The 12999-nt window shown below is 35.1% G+C and overlaps 1 protein-coding gene across 5 annotated transcripts in view; it reads right to left on the bottom strand.

Moving 5' to 3' along the window:
* The window catches only part of CNTN1 (contactin 1), a 371063-nt gene that overhangs the window by 275000 nt on the left and 83064 nt on the right, over positions 1 to 12999 (bottom strand). For 3 of the 5 annotated variants that reach the window (XM_067696192.1, XM_067696187.1, XM_067696190.1), the window contains exon 2: positions 4617 to 4664. The exons of the other annotated variants lie outside the window; for them this stretch is intronic. The gene's annotated coding sequence lies outside the window, so the exon portion shown is untranslated. The remainder of the gene's footprint in view (positions 1 to 4616; positions 4665 to 12999) is intronic. 5 annotated transcript variants of the gene reach the window in all.

Genomic DNA, 12999 nt, shown 5'->3' with positions numbered 1-12999 from the left:
TGCAGACTGATTTCTTCTTTTCCCTTAGAGTAAATGCAAGAGGAAAGAGATAAACTGACAGAGGAACTGTTAAACAAAAAGGAATCAGGACTTGATGATTTTGGACATTCTCAGCCTTCCCATATGGCAAAATGTTAAAATTAAGATATTCATTTAAATTTATTTAAAAATTAAGAGATTATTTTTCTGAGCTATTTCAGAAAGATCGAAAGATCAGAGTAATCAGTAACATAAAAGACTCTTTGAAAAAATTAAGGAAGTTATCATAAATCCCATCAGTCATCTCATCAGAAGCCAAAAGTAGAGATTTTCTTGGAAAGATCTGCGCATGAGCCTCTTTCTCTAATGGATTGAATCCTTGTGACATCTATGGAAAATCCACAGAGCTCTTGAGAATCTTATACAAGCAGAGACACTGCCAACTTGGACTGAAGAGGTCAGAGAGATATGACGTGAGAAAGTCTCAACCTGCCTTTGCTGGCTTTGAAAGTAAAAAAGGGGCCCAAAGTCAAGTCATGTGGCAGCATCTGGAAACTGGGAGAAACCCTCAACCTAGAGCCAACAATAAAACAAGCGGCTTAGTCCTATAACCACAAAGAACTGACTTGTGCCAACAACACAGATGAACAAGAAATTAATTCGATTCTCCCTAGAGCCTCCAGAATGAATTGCATCCTGCCTATACTTTGAGTTTCATCTGGTGACACTTGTACAATTTGTTGTTTTATGACACTAAGTGTGTGGTAATTTGTCATAGAAAATAAAAATAGCAATAGAAAATTAATTTCTCTTTTAATTTTAGAATATTCAACATACTCCTTTTCTGAATCTGATCATTCCAATACAATGTATCTTTGTAAGACTATGTCTTCTTTATGGTTTTTTTCAGCTTTCTCTCAAGTCTAATTTATTCTTTATGCTTTGCAATTTTTAAATTAGTAACTAATTATTTTAGAAATTTATCTTGGGAACATTCAATTTGGATTCACAAAGCAAGTGATTTATTTTGCTTCTACTCACTGACTGTGAATCTGGAACCACTCTAAATTACTGGATAAAGTTCGTTGATCACACAGGTAAATTCTGCCACCAAGTCTCAGTGAAAGCCATCTAATAATTCTGAGTTCTAAGGACAATTCTGTGTCCCTCCACCCAGTGCAGTGTCTAGATAGGCATGGTTTTTTGATGTACCTTCTTGGTGGTAGGTTTATTTTGTATAGACCCTTATTCTTAGAGTGTTGTCCTTAAGGGTTCTGATTCTCTGAGAGAGACACTTCTATCAGACTACAACTAGAGTTAGCCCTTTGCTTCATCTTCTGTCCCAGTGTTTCCCTTACTTACCTCTTGGATTTCTTTTTTCACTTCGTTTTTGTCCCCTTTGGATTCTTTGCTTTCTTACCCTTTCAGAAAAGCATTTAAAAAGAAGTATTTTATAGTCATATTTTTAGAGTTTTTCATTTAACAGCTGCTAGAAAAGGAACGCTCTATAAATTATTTTTAATCCTACTTAAATTTAGTTTCTAAAAATTGAAGTGGGCTTCCCTGGTGGCGCAGTGGTTGAGAGTCCGCCTGCCGATGCAGTGGACACGGGTTCGTGCCCTGGTCCGGGAAGATCCCACATGCTGAGGAGCGGCTGGGCCCGTGAGCCATGGCTGCTGAGCCTGCGCGCCCGGAGCCTGTGCTCCGCAATGGGAGAGGCCACAACAGTGAGAGGCCCGCGTACCGCAAAAAAAAAAAAAAAAAAAAAAAAAATTGAAGTAATACAGTTTGTTGCCTGTACAAGGGTTTTATTACCTTAAGTAAAACTGTTACCAAAGTGATAGTTTTTTCATTCAACTTCTTCATGCATTTAACAAGTACAGGGCTTCCCTGGTGGCGCAGTGGTTAAGAACCCGCCTGCCCATGCAGGGGACACAGGTTTGAGCCCTGGTCCGGGAAGATCTCACATGCTGCGGAGCAACTAAGCCCACGTGCCACAACTACTGAGCCTGCCTGCCACAACTACTGAAGTCTACATGCCTAGAGTCCGTGCTCCACAACAAGAGAAGCCACCACAATGAGAAGCCCACGCACTGCAAAGAAGAGCAGCCCCCGCTCACCGCAGCCAGAGAGACAGCCCCAGCACAGCAGCAAAGACCCAACACAGCCAAAAATAAATAAATAAATAAATTTAAAAATAAAACCAGAAACAAGTACAGTTCCTGATGGTACTAATGTCAAGAAAAATTAGCAGACCACAGGCAATATGTTTCACATTTTAAGTTTCTACTTTCTAAAAATGTATTGATAGCACTATATAAAGACTCTCCTCCAGACTCCAAATATAGAAAAAAAAAAAAAAAAAAAAAACATAGTCTTTGAGAATCAAACTCTAAGAAATTCAATTAGTCTTTGTATTGCTTTTATATTTTAAATAAACATAATTAAGCTCAAATCTTTAGATTTAGAAAGTATGTTTACTTTTTGATTTGTAAATTAAAGATCTACATTTCCTTGATGATATTTACAACCAGTCTTGATCCACTCAATCAGAAGTAATCCAATCCTTTGTCCTTCCATAACAAGGGATTATGTTATGATGTAATAATTTGTTTATATATTTGGGTTTTTTTTTTTTTAACTAGACTGTGAGCATCTTGAAAAGAGAAGCCATATGTATTAAAAGTATTGTAATGGGCCCAGAATTTAGCACTGAATTTAGGTACTGAATAGATATTTGATGAATTTAATCTATGAGTGAGTATGTTTAGTACAATGTAAGAAGTTTATAATTCTGTATACATATTATTTTAACCTGTATTTTAAACTAATATTAGGGAAAATTTTTTTAGTATTACTAGAAATATTATAGAATTGTAGGCCAGCATTAGTGAGAGACATCACTCCAAATGAAGTAATTTGTACTCTAAGTAGAGATTCCCTTCTTTCTTTCTCTTCTTGTTTACCATCTAATTCACATATTTCATTGCACAATGAATGAATGAGAGCTTAGATTCTTAAATAAAAGTAATTTAAAATTGTATTTTGCCTGAAGCATTGTTAACAGGATAATGGTAACGCCCAATGAAAGAAAATCCTTAAAGTAAAAGAAGTAACATTGTCAGCATTTAAAATAAATGTTTTCCAGAGCTGATTTTTAAGTAATTTGCATTACTTACTTTTAAAAGAAATACACTATGTTGCCAAACAAAGAAATAAACAAAATCCCAAAACAATAATCCAAAACAAATAAAACCTTTGAGAATTTAGTGTTACATATAGAAGGCATACAAGTTACATCTTCTTACATATATTTTTCAAGCTTACACCCCTATATTTTGTTCTTAAAATGTTCAACTGAAAATGGTGTTTAAATATCAGCCATATGTTCTTCTATTTTTATACTAATCCTTCCAGAGTAATCACCCCCTCTAAAGTAATAAATACATTTAATGGAATTAGGACCCAATCTTCACCCCTTTCTTCATTTAACTTTCTATGTCCTGTAAGAACTGTGAATGTGGGTCCCCTTCAATATTTCAGATGCAAAATAGAGAAACCAAACTCATTCTGTTCTCTAACAAAATAGTTTATATTCCTTTTCTATCAGTTTTAAAATTTTTCCTTTTTTTCTGTGAGAATAATCTTAAAACCCTCTCTGTTCTTCCTTCCTTTATTCCTCTTATCTAATCTATCATAAAGAGCTGTCATATTTGTTTGCTTCCAGGTCTTCTGGCCTCTATTAGAATCAGGACATCACTTCATGTCTTGACAGGACTAGATAATTTTCAAAGATCCCTTTTAATTCAATACTTTTTATCTTTTTTAACTGATCACCCTGACCACATTGTGGATTCTTGTACCCAACTCCAATGGCAATAATCCAATTTAGTAGTTTGCAGGTAGAGGACACTAGAGATGAAACTGGAACAGTCACTCAATATTATCCATCAAAGTATGTCCGTAATCTCAATCTGCTCTGGCTATACAATTTTTATTACATTTTTCTCAAATGCTCTTCATTACAACTTGTCACTCTAGCACACTGCATATCTATAGGATCTTTCACGCTTTTGTTAACGGTCGTCATAGCACAAAACGTTCCCTTCTCATTGTCTCTTCAGTAGAAAATTTGCAAAATTCGGTTTAACTCTTATCTTTTCCAGGTAGTTTACACAGTGATAAGAAACCAAAATTTGGGCGTTAGTTAGGCCTCAGCTTGTAACTGTGCCACTTACCAGCTACATAACTTTAACCAGCCTCAGGTTTCTCATTCAGCCCATATTTGATAACTCATTCCAACCTCTATTAACTCAGGATTAATTGTCCTTTACTTGTTTTATGTATTTACACAGTGATTTACTTGTACGGCTATTGTGCGAGAGGGCACTGAAAGGACATTTAATAAGTAGTCATCAAACAGTTTATCACGTTTTGATATTTTTGAAGTTGAGAAATAACAGATAAAACAGAACCAATAACATTGAGTGTTTATCATGAACCGGAAAATTTCTCCATGCTCAGTTACTAAAAATACATTTGAATATTCTATTACACACTGTTTTGGCATAATTTTTATTCTTTAAAACTAAAATACACGTACATAAACATACACATCCCCCGAGTAAACAGCTTACCTTAAGATTGTTCTGAATTTGGCTTCAGAAACCATCCAAAGCAGATATCTACAAGTCAATAATTATGAAACTACAGTCAGTTAGCTTGAAGATAAAGGTGCTTTTACTTTTAGCAATGATTTTTAATATTTTCTACAAAAAATTAGTAGCATATTCATCATCTAGAAGTTTTTGTTTATTGCCTTGACCACTAAAGTTTTGGAATATTCATAAAATATATTTTAAAAATCAGTAAACACTTTTAAGCTAAAGGAATTTGACTTGTTTCACTATTTGCAAAGCCTATTGATGAGTTATATCCCAAATATCATCTTATTAAGCATTATTGAATTGTATTAAAAATTAACATTTTAAATAAAGCTATAATAATAGGACTTCTGAACTTGACCCATTTTATGATAATGAACACTAGACTAAAATATACTATAGGAAGCGTGTGTATATACCATACGCACCACACATACACCATATGTATATGTGTGAGTATTCCAAATGTATGTTTGCATATTGATAGAATGGTATTACACACACACACACACACACACACACACACACACACACATAAGTAAATTTAAGGAAAAAAACACAGGTAGACCTAAATAATTTGTTAAAGTAAACCAAGTATTTGGGTGTAATTTAATGGATCAAATTCAACTGAGCTCAAGTGTTTGGATAACCTGATATTTTGGTGATATTAACAATAACAGCAGCAAAAGTCATGTTGTGAGTTTTATAGTTTAAAGAACACTTTCTCACATTCTTGTTCAAGTCTTCAGTAACCCTCATGATCACAAATGTGTTCCCTCCCAAATACTAATAAGGTAAGCTTGGTCTGAATTAACACAGAGGTAGTTACATAGGAAGCTTGCCCCTCAAATCCTCATTCTGAGATTAGTCTTTACATTTAAAATACAAGCTATGTCATATTCCCTCATAAACAAAACACACTTGAAATCTATGAAATATAACTTTTCATGTGGCTGAAGCTCTTCTTTTAGATCTTGTCTCAAACATCCCTTCTTCAGAATGATGGCAGATATTAATCAAATAATGACTCAAATCAATACATAACTATATGTTATATTAAATGTGATGAAGAAGACTCATATGGTACTTTGAGTATAATGAGGATGCTGATTTAGTTTGGAGGGAATAAAATTTAAACTCAGAATGATCAGGCAAAGACAGAGCAGGGAAGAGAGAGAGTGGCCAGTTTTGAAGGACTGGCAGGTGCACAGTGCTGAGGCATGAAGGAGCGAGGCACCATGGAGGAGCAAGAAGAAGGCCATAGGGCTAAAGCACAGACCGGGAGGGGTGAGTGGGGGTGTACAGAGCTGGAGAGCTCTGGCAGGGGCACGGCAGGTTATGAAGAAGATTTGTTTTTATCTTACATATTACAAGAGGCCATTGAAAGGATTTCTGCAGATGAGTGACATAATAAGGTTTCCTTGAAGAGGGTAGCTCTGAGAGGAGGAAAAAAGTGGAGGAAGAGTGAATGTTGGAACCCAGTGAAGGGTTATTGCTCTAGTTCAGGAAAGAGAGGTAGTGGCTTTGACTTGAGTGTTTGCAAAAGATATTGAGAAAATGGGTTTATTTTAATAAGTTTTGTGTGATACAGTATAATCTGTCTCTCTAACTTGATTATAAGTTCTATGAGGGCAGAGACTGTATCTTTTTACTGACCATTATATCCTCTGTCATCATATGCTTTGTACATAGTTGATACTCCAAAAAATAATTTTTTAATGAATGAATGGTAGGAAAGGAAGAGAAAATTGGAAAGCATAAGGAACTATTATACTATAATAGTATAATTGTACTATTTGCTGTGATAAGAATCACTAGAAAAGATCAGGTTTGCAAGTGAAGTCATAAGTTTAGATTTAAAAAGTGCAATTATTTGGAAAAGCAATATCTACCATAAGAATATCAGTAATTGTGTGATGTCATGGGAGTGGATGCAATATCTATGGAGAGAAAATAGATTAATAATGATAACTGAAAATTTGCAGGCTCTTACTATGTATCAGGCACAGTTCTAAGGATTTTACATGTATCAATCCCATTAGTCCTCAAAATAACTCCACAAAGAATATTTTATTTATTATCCCACTTTAAAGATGCAAAAACCAAGGTACAGAGAAATTATATAACTTGCCTAAATTCATGCAGCTAGTAAATGGCAGAACTAGGATGTGATAGGCAGAATTCTAAGATGGCCTCAAACACTCCTAACCCCTGGTGTACGTACCTTGTACACACAATTTCCTCTCCTGTGCAGGGCAAAATCTGTAATTGTGATGGGATACAATTCCTACTATTTAGTTATTAATCAGTTGACTTTGAGCTAAAAACAAAAGGGAGATGACGTAGGCCTAGCCTAATCAGTTCATCCCTTTAAAAGAACGTCAAATTGGAAGTGTTAGAAGGTCTAGGTAGGGGGTCACGTGGCAGAGAATCACAGGCAGTTTCTAAGAACTGACACTAGGCCCTGGCCAACAGCCATCAAGAAGATGGGACCTTCAGTTCTACAACCACAAGAAATTAAATTCTGCCAACACTAGTGAGCTTGGAAGAAGATTCAAGCCTCTCAGATGAGTTCTCAGCCCTAGCCTCCAGCTAGAATTCAGCCTGGTGAGACCTTGAGCAGAGAACCCAGCTGAACTCCACCCAGATTTCTGTCCTGCAAAACTGTGAAATGCTGAATGAGTGTTGTCTTAAGCCACAAAGTTGTGGGAATTTGCTACACAGCAACAGGAAACTAATGCACAGGATTAAACATAGGTAGTCAGTTTATGTAGCCTGTGTTGTTAAAGACTTAGCTGTACTGCATAAGGTACGAGAGTTGGGAAGTGAGAAGAGAGGCTAATGCCAGCAGAGCCCTGGAGAATGCAGGCATGCGCAGAGGAAAATGAACCAGCAAGGGAAACTGAAGAGAAACAAAGAAACTCAGGAAAATCCATCAGAGTATGGCATGATGGAAGACATGAAGAAGGATCTGTGGAAGGAGGGACCTTGACAATGCAAGAGTATGGAGGCTGCAGAGAACAAGTCTGATGAGGACTGAAGCATGTTTGCTGCATTCAGTAAGATAGAGGAGGCTGTTATGAGCTTTCCTCTGGTCAACGGAAAAGTGCAGCTGACATTTAGAATACCTCCCTTTTTTTTTAATTAAGGGGAAAAACCATGTGTTTGGCTGGGGAGAAAAATCTTTTCCAGATAGACTTTCATTGCTCGATATTTTCATACAGGAGAATTATAGACCTCTTCCTCAAGAACCAGACACATTTGGTTAATTACAGCAGATTTGAAAAGTAAATCAATTAAAATGTTGTTTTGTCACAAAATTTAACTTCCAGGATTAACAATTTCTTAAGTGACAAGGCAAAATTACATCCAATTAGTATTCTAAAGAAAATTTAATCTCCTGAGATGACTAATGAAAAACAGTAGAAGGAACAGAACAGAAAAAAGAGAACTTAGTTTCCAAAGATCTGTTACTTTGATCATTTACATTGCTACTCTAAGGGAAAGCTATTCTTTTCTCCTTACGGAAAATGACAACAGATGCAGAAACCAAAATATAAGCAGACACTAAGTAAATCAATAAGTATCCACTTTGTAATAGGGTACAATTGAGAAGACAGTGTACACACAGAGATAATTAAATTTATGGCCTTTTATGCTGCCTTATTCACCTAATGATGTTGTTTTGAGTACTCTTGTTCCAATACTTCATTTTGGTGACTAATTTTATGGAAGGAAGAAATAACAATGGCCAACTCTCCTCTTATCCCACATAAGATATTAAAAAAAAAACAGAATTCATTCTACATGTAAGTTGTTCCTAATACGTGAGGGGAAAACTTGTCTCCAATGGAACCCTTAGGAAATGAGAGGAAAGTTTACCCAGGGATCTCTGCCACATACTCAGCATAGGATTGGGGCCATGTGTAATGGCCCAGCCTGAGCTGAGATTTAAAATTTTCTATTTTGAATGATCGAGACAGATGCCCAATGAGATAGAGACCCAAGTGTGAGAGTGCAGTGTTCGTGTTTCTTCTGGTGGCTTACACAAAATCTCTTCACATCTGACTTCATCCCTTTGTCTCTTCTGAGACCCTTTGTCCCAGACATGATTGTGGGTTTGCCTGTTCCTAGCACTTTACCCATCTATTCATAGATAGCTTAATAGACCTAATACAGTCATTACTTATATTCCAAGATTATCATTCCTTTTGCTGATCACTTACATTTCAAAATCTTGAGTTTGTTTTGCATTCAACTTATTTTCATGTATTTGGCTTCCACTTTTAGCTGCTTATGGATGAGACAGTTCTTGCTAACAGAAGCAACCTTACTAGTGAGCATGTGATTGCTGTCTAGTGCAAGACAAAGACTGATTCATTAATGAGTCATACATCTTCATAAAGAAAAGAGACTTCTGTCATCTTTGCATAAAATTCTTTAAAAAGAAAGTCTACCCTTTCGTGCGATTGGTCATTCCAGAAAACACATCACATCTTCTTACTCAATAAGCCCTGAACCTCTAACCAAAACAAGAGGCTCGACTAGAGTGCCTTGACCTTTCCTTAAAGTCCTTCTCTTTTCATTCATGGAATTTTGAGATTAACCTTAAAATGAAGCTTGGTCTTTTTTCTTTTTTCCTCAAAAAAGAAACTATAAAAATATGAGACAAAGACAAGTGTGAGAAACAATTTCAAATTTTATTTTCTATGTTGGATATCCCAGAACCATATTGTATCAATAGTTTCCCACATTATTGACAACTAAATAAATTCTTGGCTGATGTTTCAGATCTTTCATCTCAAACATTCCAAATCTCTAATGGCCTTAAACTTTAAAGCCTAATCATTCAGATGATTCTTTATCCCTTTTCCCAACTGGAATGTAGATACAGCAAGTCTACCTGTCATCTTTCCAGTATGCCTTTCTTATACAAAATGAGATAGATAACTTCTTATGGCCATCTTGTCCAACCCTAACTTCTTATTATTTTCCCAAACTATAGTTTTTGTCTTAGGCTGTGTTCACTGTGTATAAATACTTCACATTGTTTTCCAATTACTTGAATAAACTGATTGTTTTGGTGAGCAGCACTCCTGGTATAATAAGAGTACAGAACAACTCTTCCATATACCTGTGCTGATGAGCTATAGTCCCCAAAGGAGGTAAATTTTAAGCTTTGTAGGACCACAGTCTAGAATACAATATAAAATATAGACTACAATTTGGTCTGAAGCTTTTTCAGGAGAAAGATACATGGTCCAAAAGATCTTAGGAATCCAGACTAAATTCTAAGCTCAAATTCTTTATGTTTTCCCCAGGAACCACTGTGACTTTAGGGAGATTTATATTTCCAGATAAAATGAATCCTCATAACAATGACAGCAGCAGGAACCAGAACTAGATTGCTTTGAACTATGCTTGTCTATGAATATCTTTCATAATCCAGCTAATATGCACCCTGTTGTGCTTTGTACCTATATTTTGATATCAGTGGAAATGCTACTTTTTTGTAATCAATTTCTTCTTTTAAAAACAGATTTCATTTCTCCTAACAATTTTATTTAACTTTGAGGATTTTCTATATTGGATCCCAAAGTATTTCTTAACTGCTTCACAGTTAATAATAGGAAAACTTAACTTTCATGACTTGACTCTAAAACACACTACAAAGAATGTCGTCTTAACTGACAGCAAACTTCTTGGAGGATGTTCTTTTAATTAAGGTCCATTCCCTGGCCATTGATATTTAGGAAATTGGAAAGCCTGATAAAAAATAAATATCTTAAAGTTTGCTGTATATTTCCTTGCTCCATAACTAATTATACCTTTAGGTATATCTACACATCCAAATGACACCAGACAATGAGCTTTTAAATTATAAATGTCTTTGGTAGAATTCTTTTAAGTTAAAGGTGAAAAAAGGTGAGGAGTGTTAAATTCTTATTCATTTTTAAAAATGAGAAGTAGCACACAGAAGGAACAGTTAAGTAATTCAAAACAAACTGATGGGGAGTTGATCATTAAATAGACTTTTTGAAGGGTATGCTGAAATAATTTGACATATTTTACTTAATGAACTTAATCTTTATAATAAAAAATTAACTACTATTGAGAAACCATTATTTACTGAGCTTTTAATGTAGAGTATTAATTTTTTTAATCTTGCAAAATATGAATTGTTTTCCCGTGTGAAAATTATGGTTTCAACTACTTGCTTTAATGAAAAAAATGGGTAATCATGAATTCCCTGAATTTCAATCAAAAATAGTTTCCAACAGGGAAATAACTCCATCACTATGTCATCAAATTCATGGCTCTTCTGACTATTAAATGGATGTTTCCCTACTATCACTTTTTAATGTTAAAAGAAAGGAAAATATCAGTTGTTAAAAAGCTTATTTCTTACAGGAAATATTTTCTAGGTAATGCCAATAAAAATCTGGTGAAAAGAAACAGGTTGTTCTGCCTTAGGGGGTTTTTGTTTGTATTGTTTTCTTTTAAAAAAAAAAAACCTGAGAATTGTACATGTTTAAGGCAGCATACAGAAACTAACTTTCCATTGTTGAGCCATAAAATATACTTTGGAAGGAAAAATAAGTCTCACCATACTCCAGATTAATACAATCTTTTTTCTTCATATGTGTAAAATTGAGCAAAATTGAAGTTCAAGTGAATTAATATTTTTAAAGTGACCAGAAAGGTAGGGATCAGCAAACATTTTAGGAAAAGGGCCAGATAGTAAATATTCTTTGCTTAGTGGACCAACAGTTCTCTGTGACAACTACTCAACTCTAACATTGTGGTGGAAAAGCAGCCTAGACAATGCATATATAAATGTGTGTGACTGTGTCCCAATAAAACTTTATTTACAAAAAGAGTACATAAGGCCCATGGCCTGTAGTTTGCTGATCCTAATATAAGAGAATAATAAAATATAATCATAACATAGAAATGATGAAACCAAGACACTTTCTTGTAGTGTGCTAAAAGCTTTCTCATCATTTTGTCCAAATAACTAACAGCAACTTTCAGGTATAAACATTAGGCTCTGGGCTACAACCCTTAGTTAATGGAAAAATAGGACATCTATTCTTCTAATTTTTTTTTTTTGTGGTACGCAGGCCTCTCACTGTTGTGGCCTCTCACGTTGCGGAGCACAGGCTCCAGACGCGCAGGCTCAGCGGCCATGGCTCACGGGCCCAGCTGCTCCGTGGCATATGGGATCTTCCCGGACCAGGGCACGAACCCGTGTCCCCTGCATCAGCAGGCGGACTCTCAACCACTGCACCACCAGGGAAGCCCTCTTCTAATTCTTTTGAAATGTCCTCCATGAAATACTCTCAGAGGTAAAAATTTTAATGATTTATAGTGAGCTGTTAAAACCAACAGTATTTTCATCTCATCTTTATATTAGTGTAAGGAATTCCACAATCTGGCATCTTTTAATGATTTGTACTATTGGGGCAGCAGATTGAGAACATACGCAGGTAAACTTGAAGTTGCTAATTTTATATATATATATATATATATATATATATAGTTTTTTTTCTTATTTACCCTTGCTAAAAACTCTGAAAGATATAGTAGTATTAGTCACACTTTATAGGTCATAAATCTGAAGTTTAAAGTGGTTAAGTATATTACCAATGTTACATAGCTGTAGGGCCAGGATTTGAAAAATTAGACCCATGCAGTGCTACCATGTATGGTTGTGTAATTTCTGCACTTGTTAGAACACTACATATAAGGGTATAGATGAGGTAGATTGGTATATTTATTATTGAAAATTTCCCACAGGTGTCAATAGAGTTTATTTGTCTTGAAAAAATCAATATTATGACTATTTTTTGATAGAAAGATGTATATTTTAGGATTCTTTTTCTAATTTACAGCAATGCACCATATGTGATAGCTCCAGTCCTGGCCTGATTCTAAAGACATTGTTCTTTCACATTATGATGAATTTTGTGTCAGGACAGCCTCCTGGAGTGTTACAAAAAGTAAGGTCTTGAGGGAATTCTGTGCTACTAGACTGTATATATAACAGTCCCTTCCCTGCCTTAAAGTCCTGGGAATAGTTTATAACTACGAAAACAGAGAAAGGTTTTATATAACATGAAAGAAACTTCAAGATAGGAATGACAGGACCTGGTAACTGCCTGGATACAGAGAATAAGAAAGAGATAAGAATTGTAGATAATATAAATATCATAAGATGGTTGACTAGATGTATGAATATATTATTAATTAAGATTGGGAGATAAAGTCTGGGGGAAGAGGAAAGATTCCTTTTTTGAAGTTCAGTATGAGATGATGGAGAAATCAAAAAGAAAGTGGAAAATATGTACCCAAA

This window comes from Pseudorca crassidens, chromosome 11 (genome assembly GCF_039906515.1).
Source record: "Pseudorca crassidens isolate mPseCra1 chromosome 11, mPseCra1.hap1, whole genome shotgun sequence".
In the NCBI taxonomy this organism is placed as follows: domain Eukaryota; kingdom Metazoa; phylum Chordata; class Mammalia; order Artiodactyla; family Delphinidae; genus Pseudorca; species Pseudorca crassidens.
The sequence above is the reverse complement of the archived record's forward strand: the minus strand, read 5'-3'. Positions and strand labels throughout refer to the sequence as shown.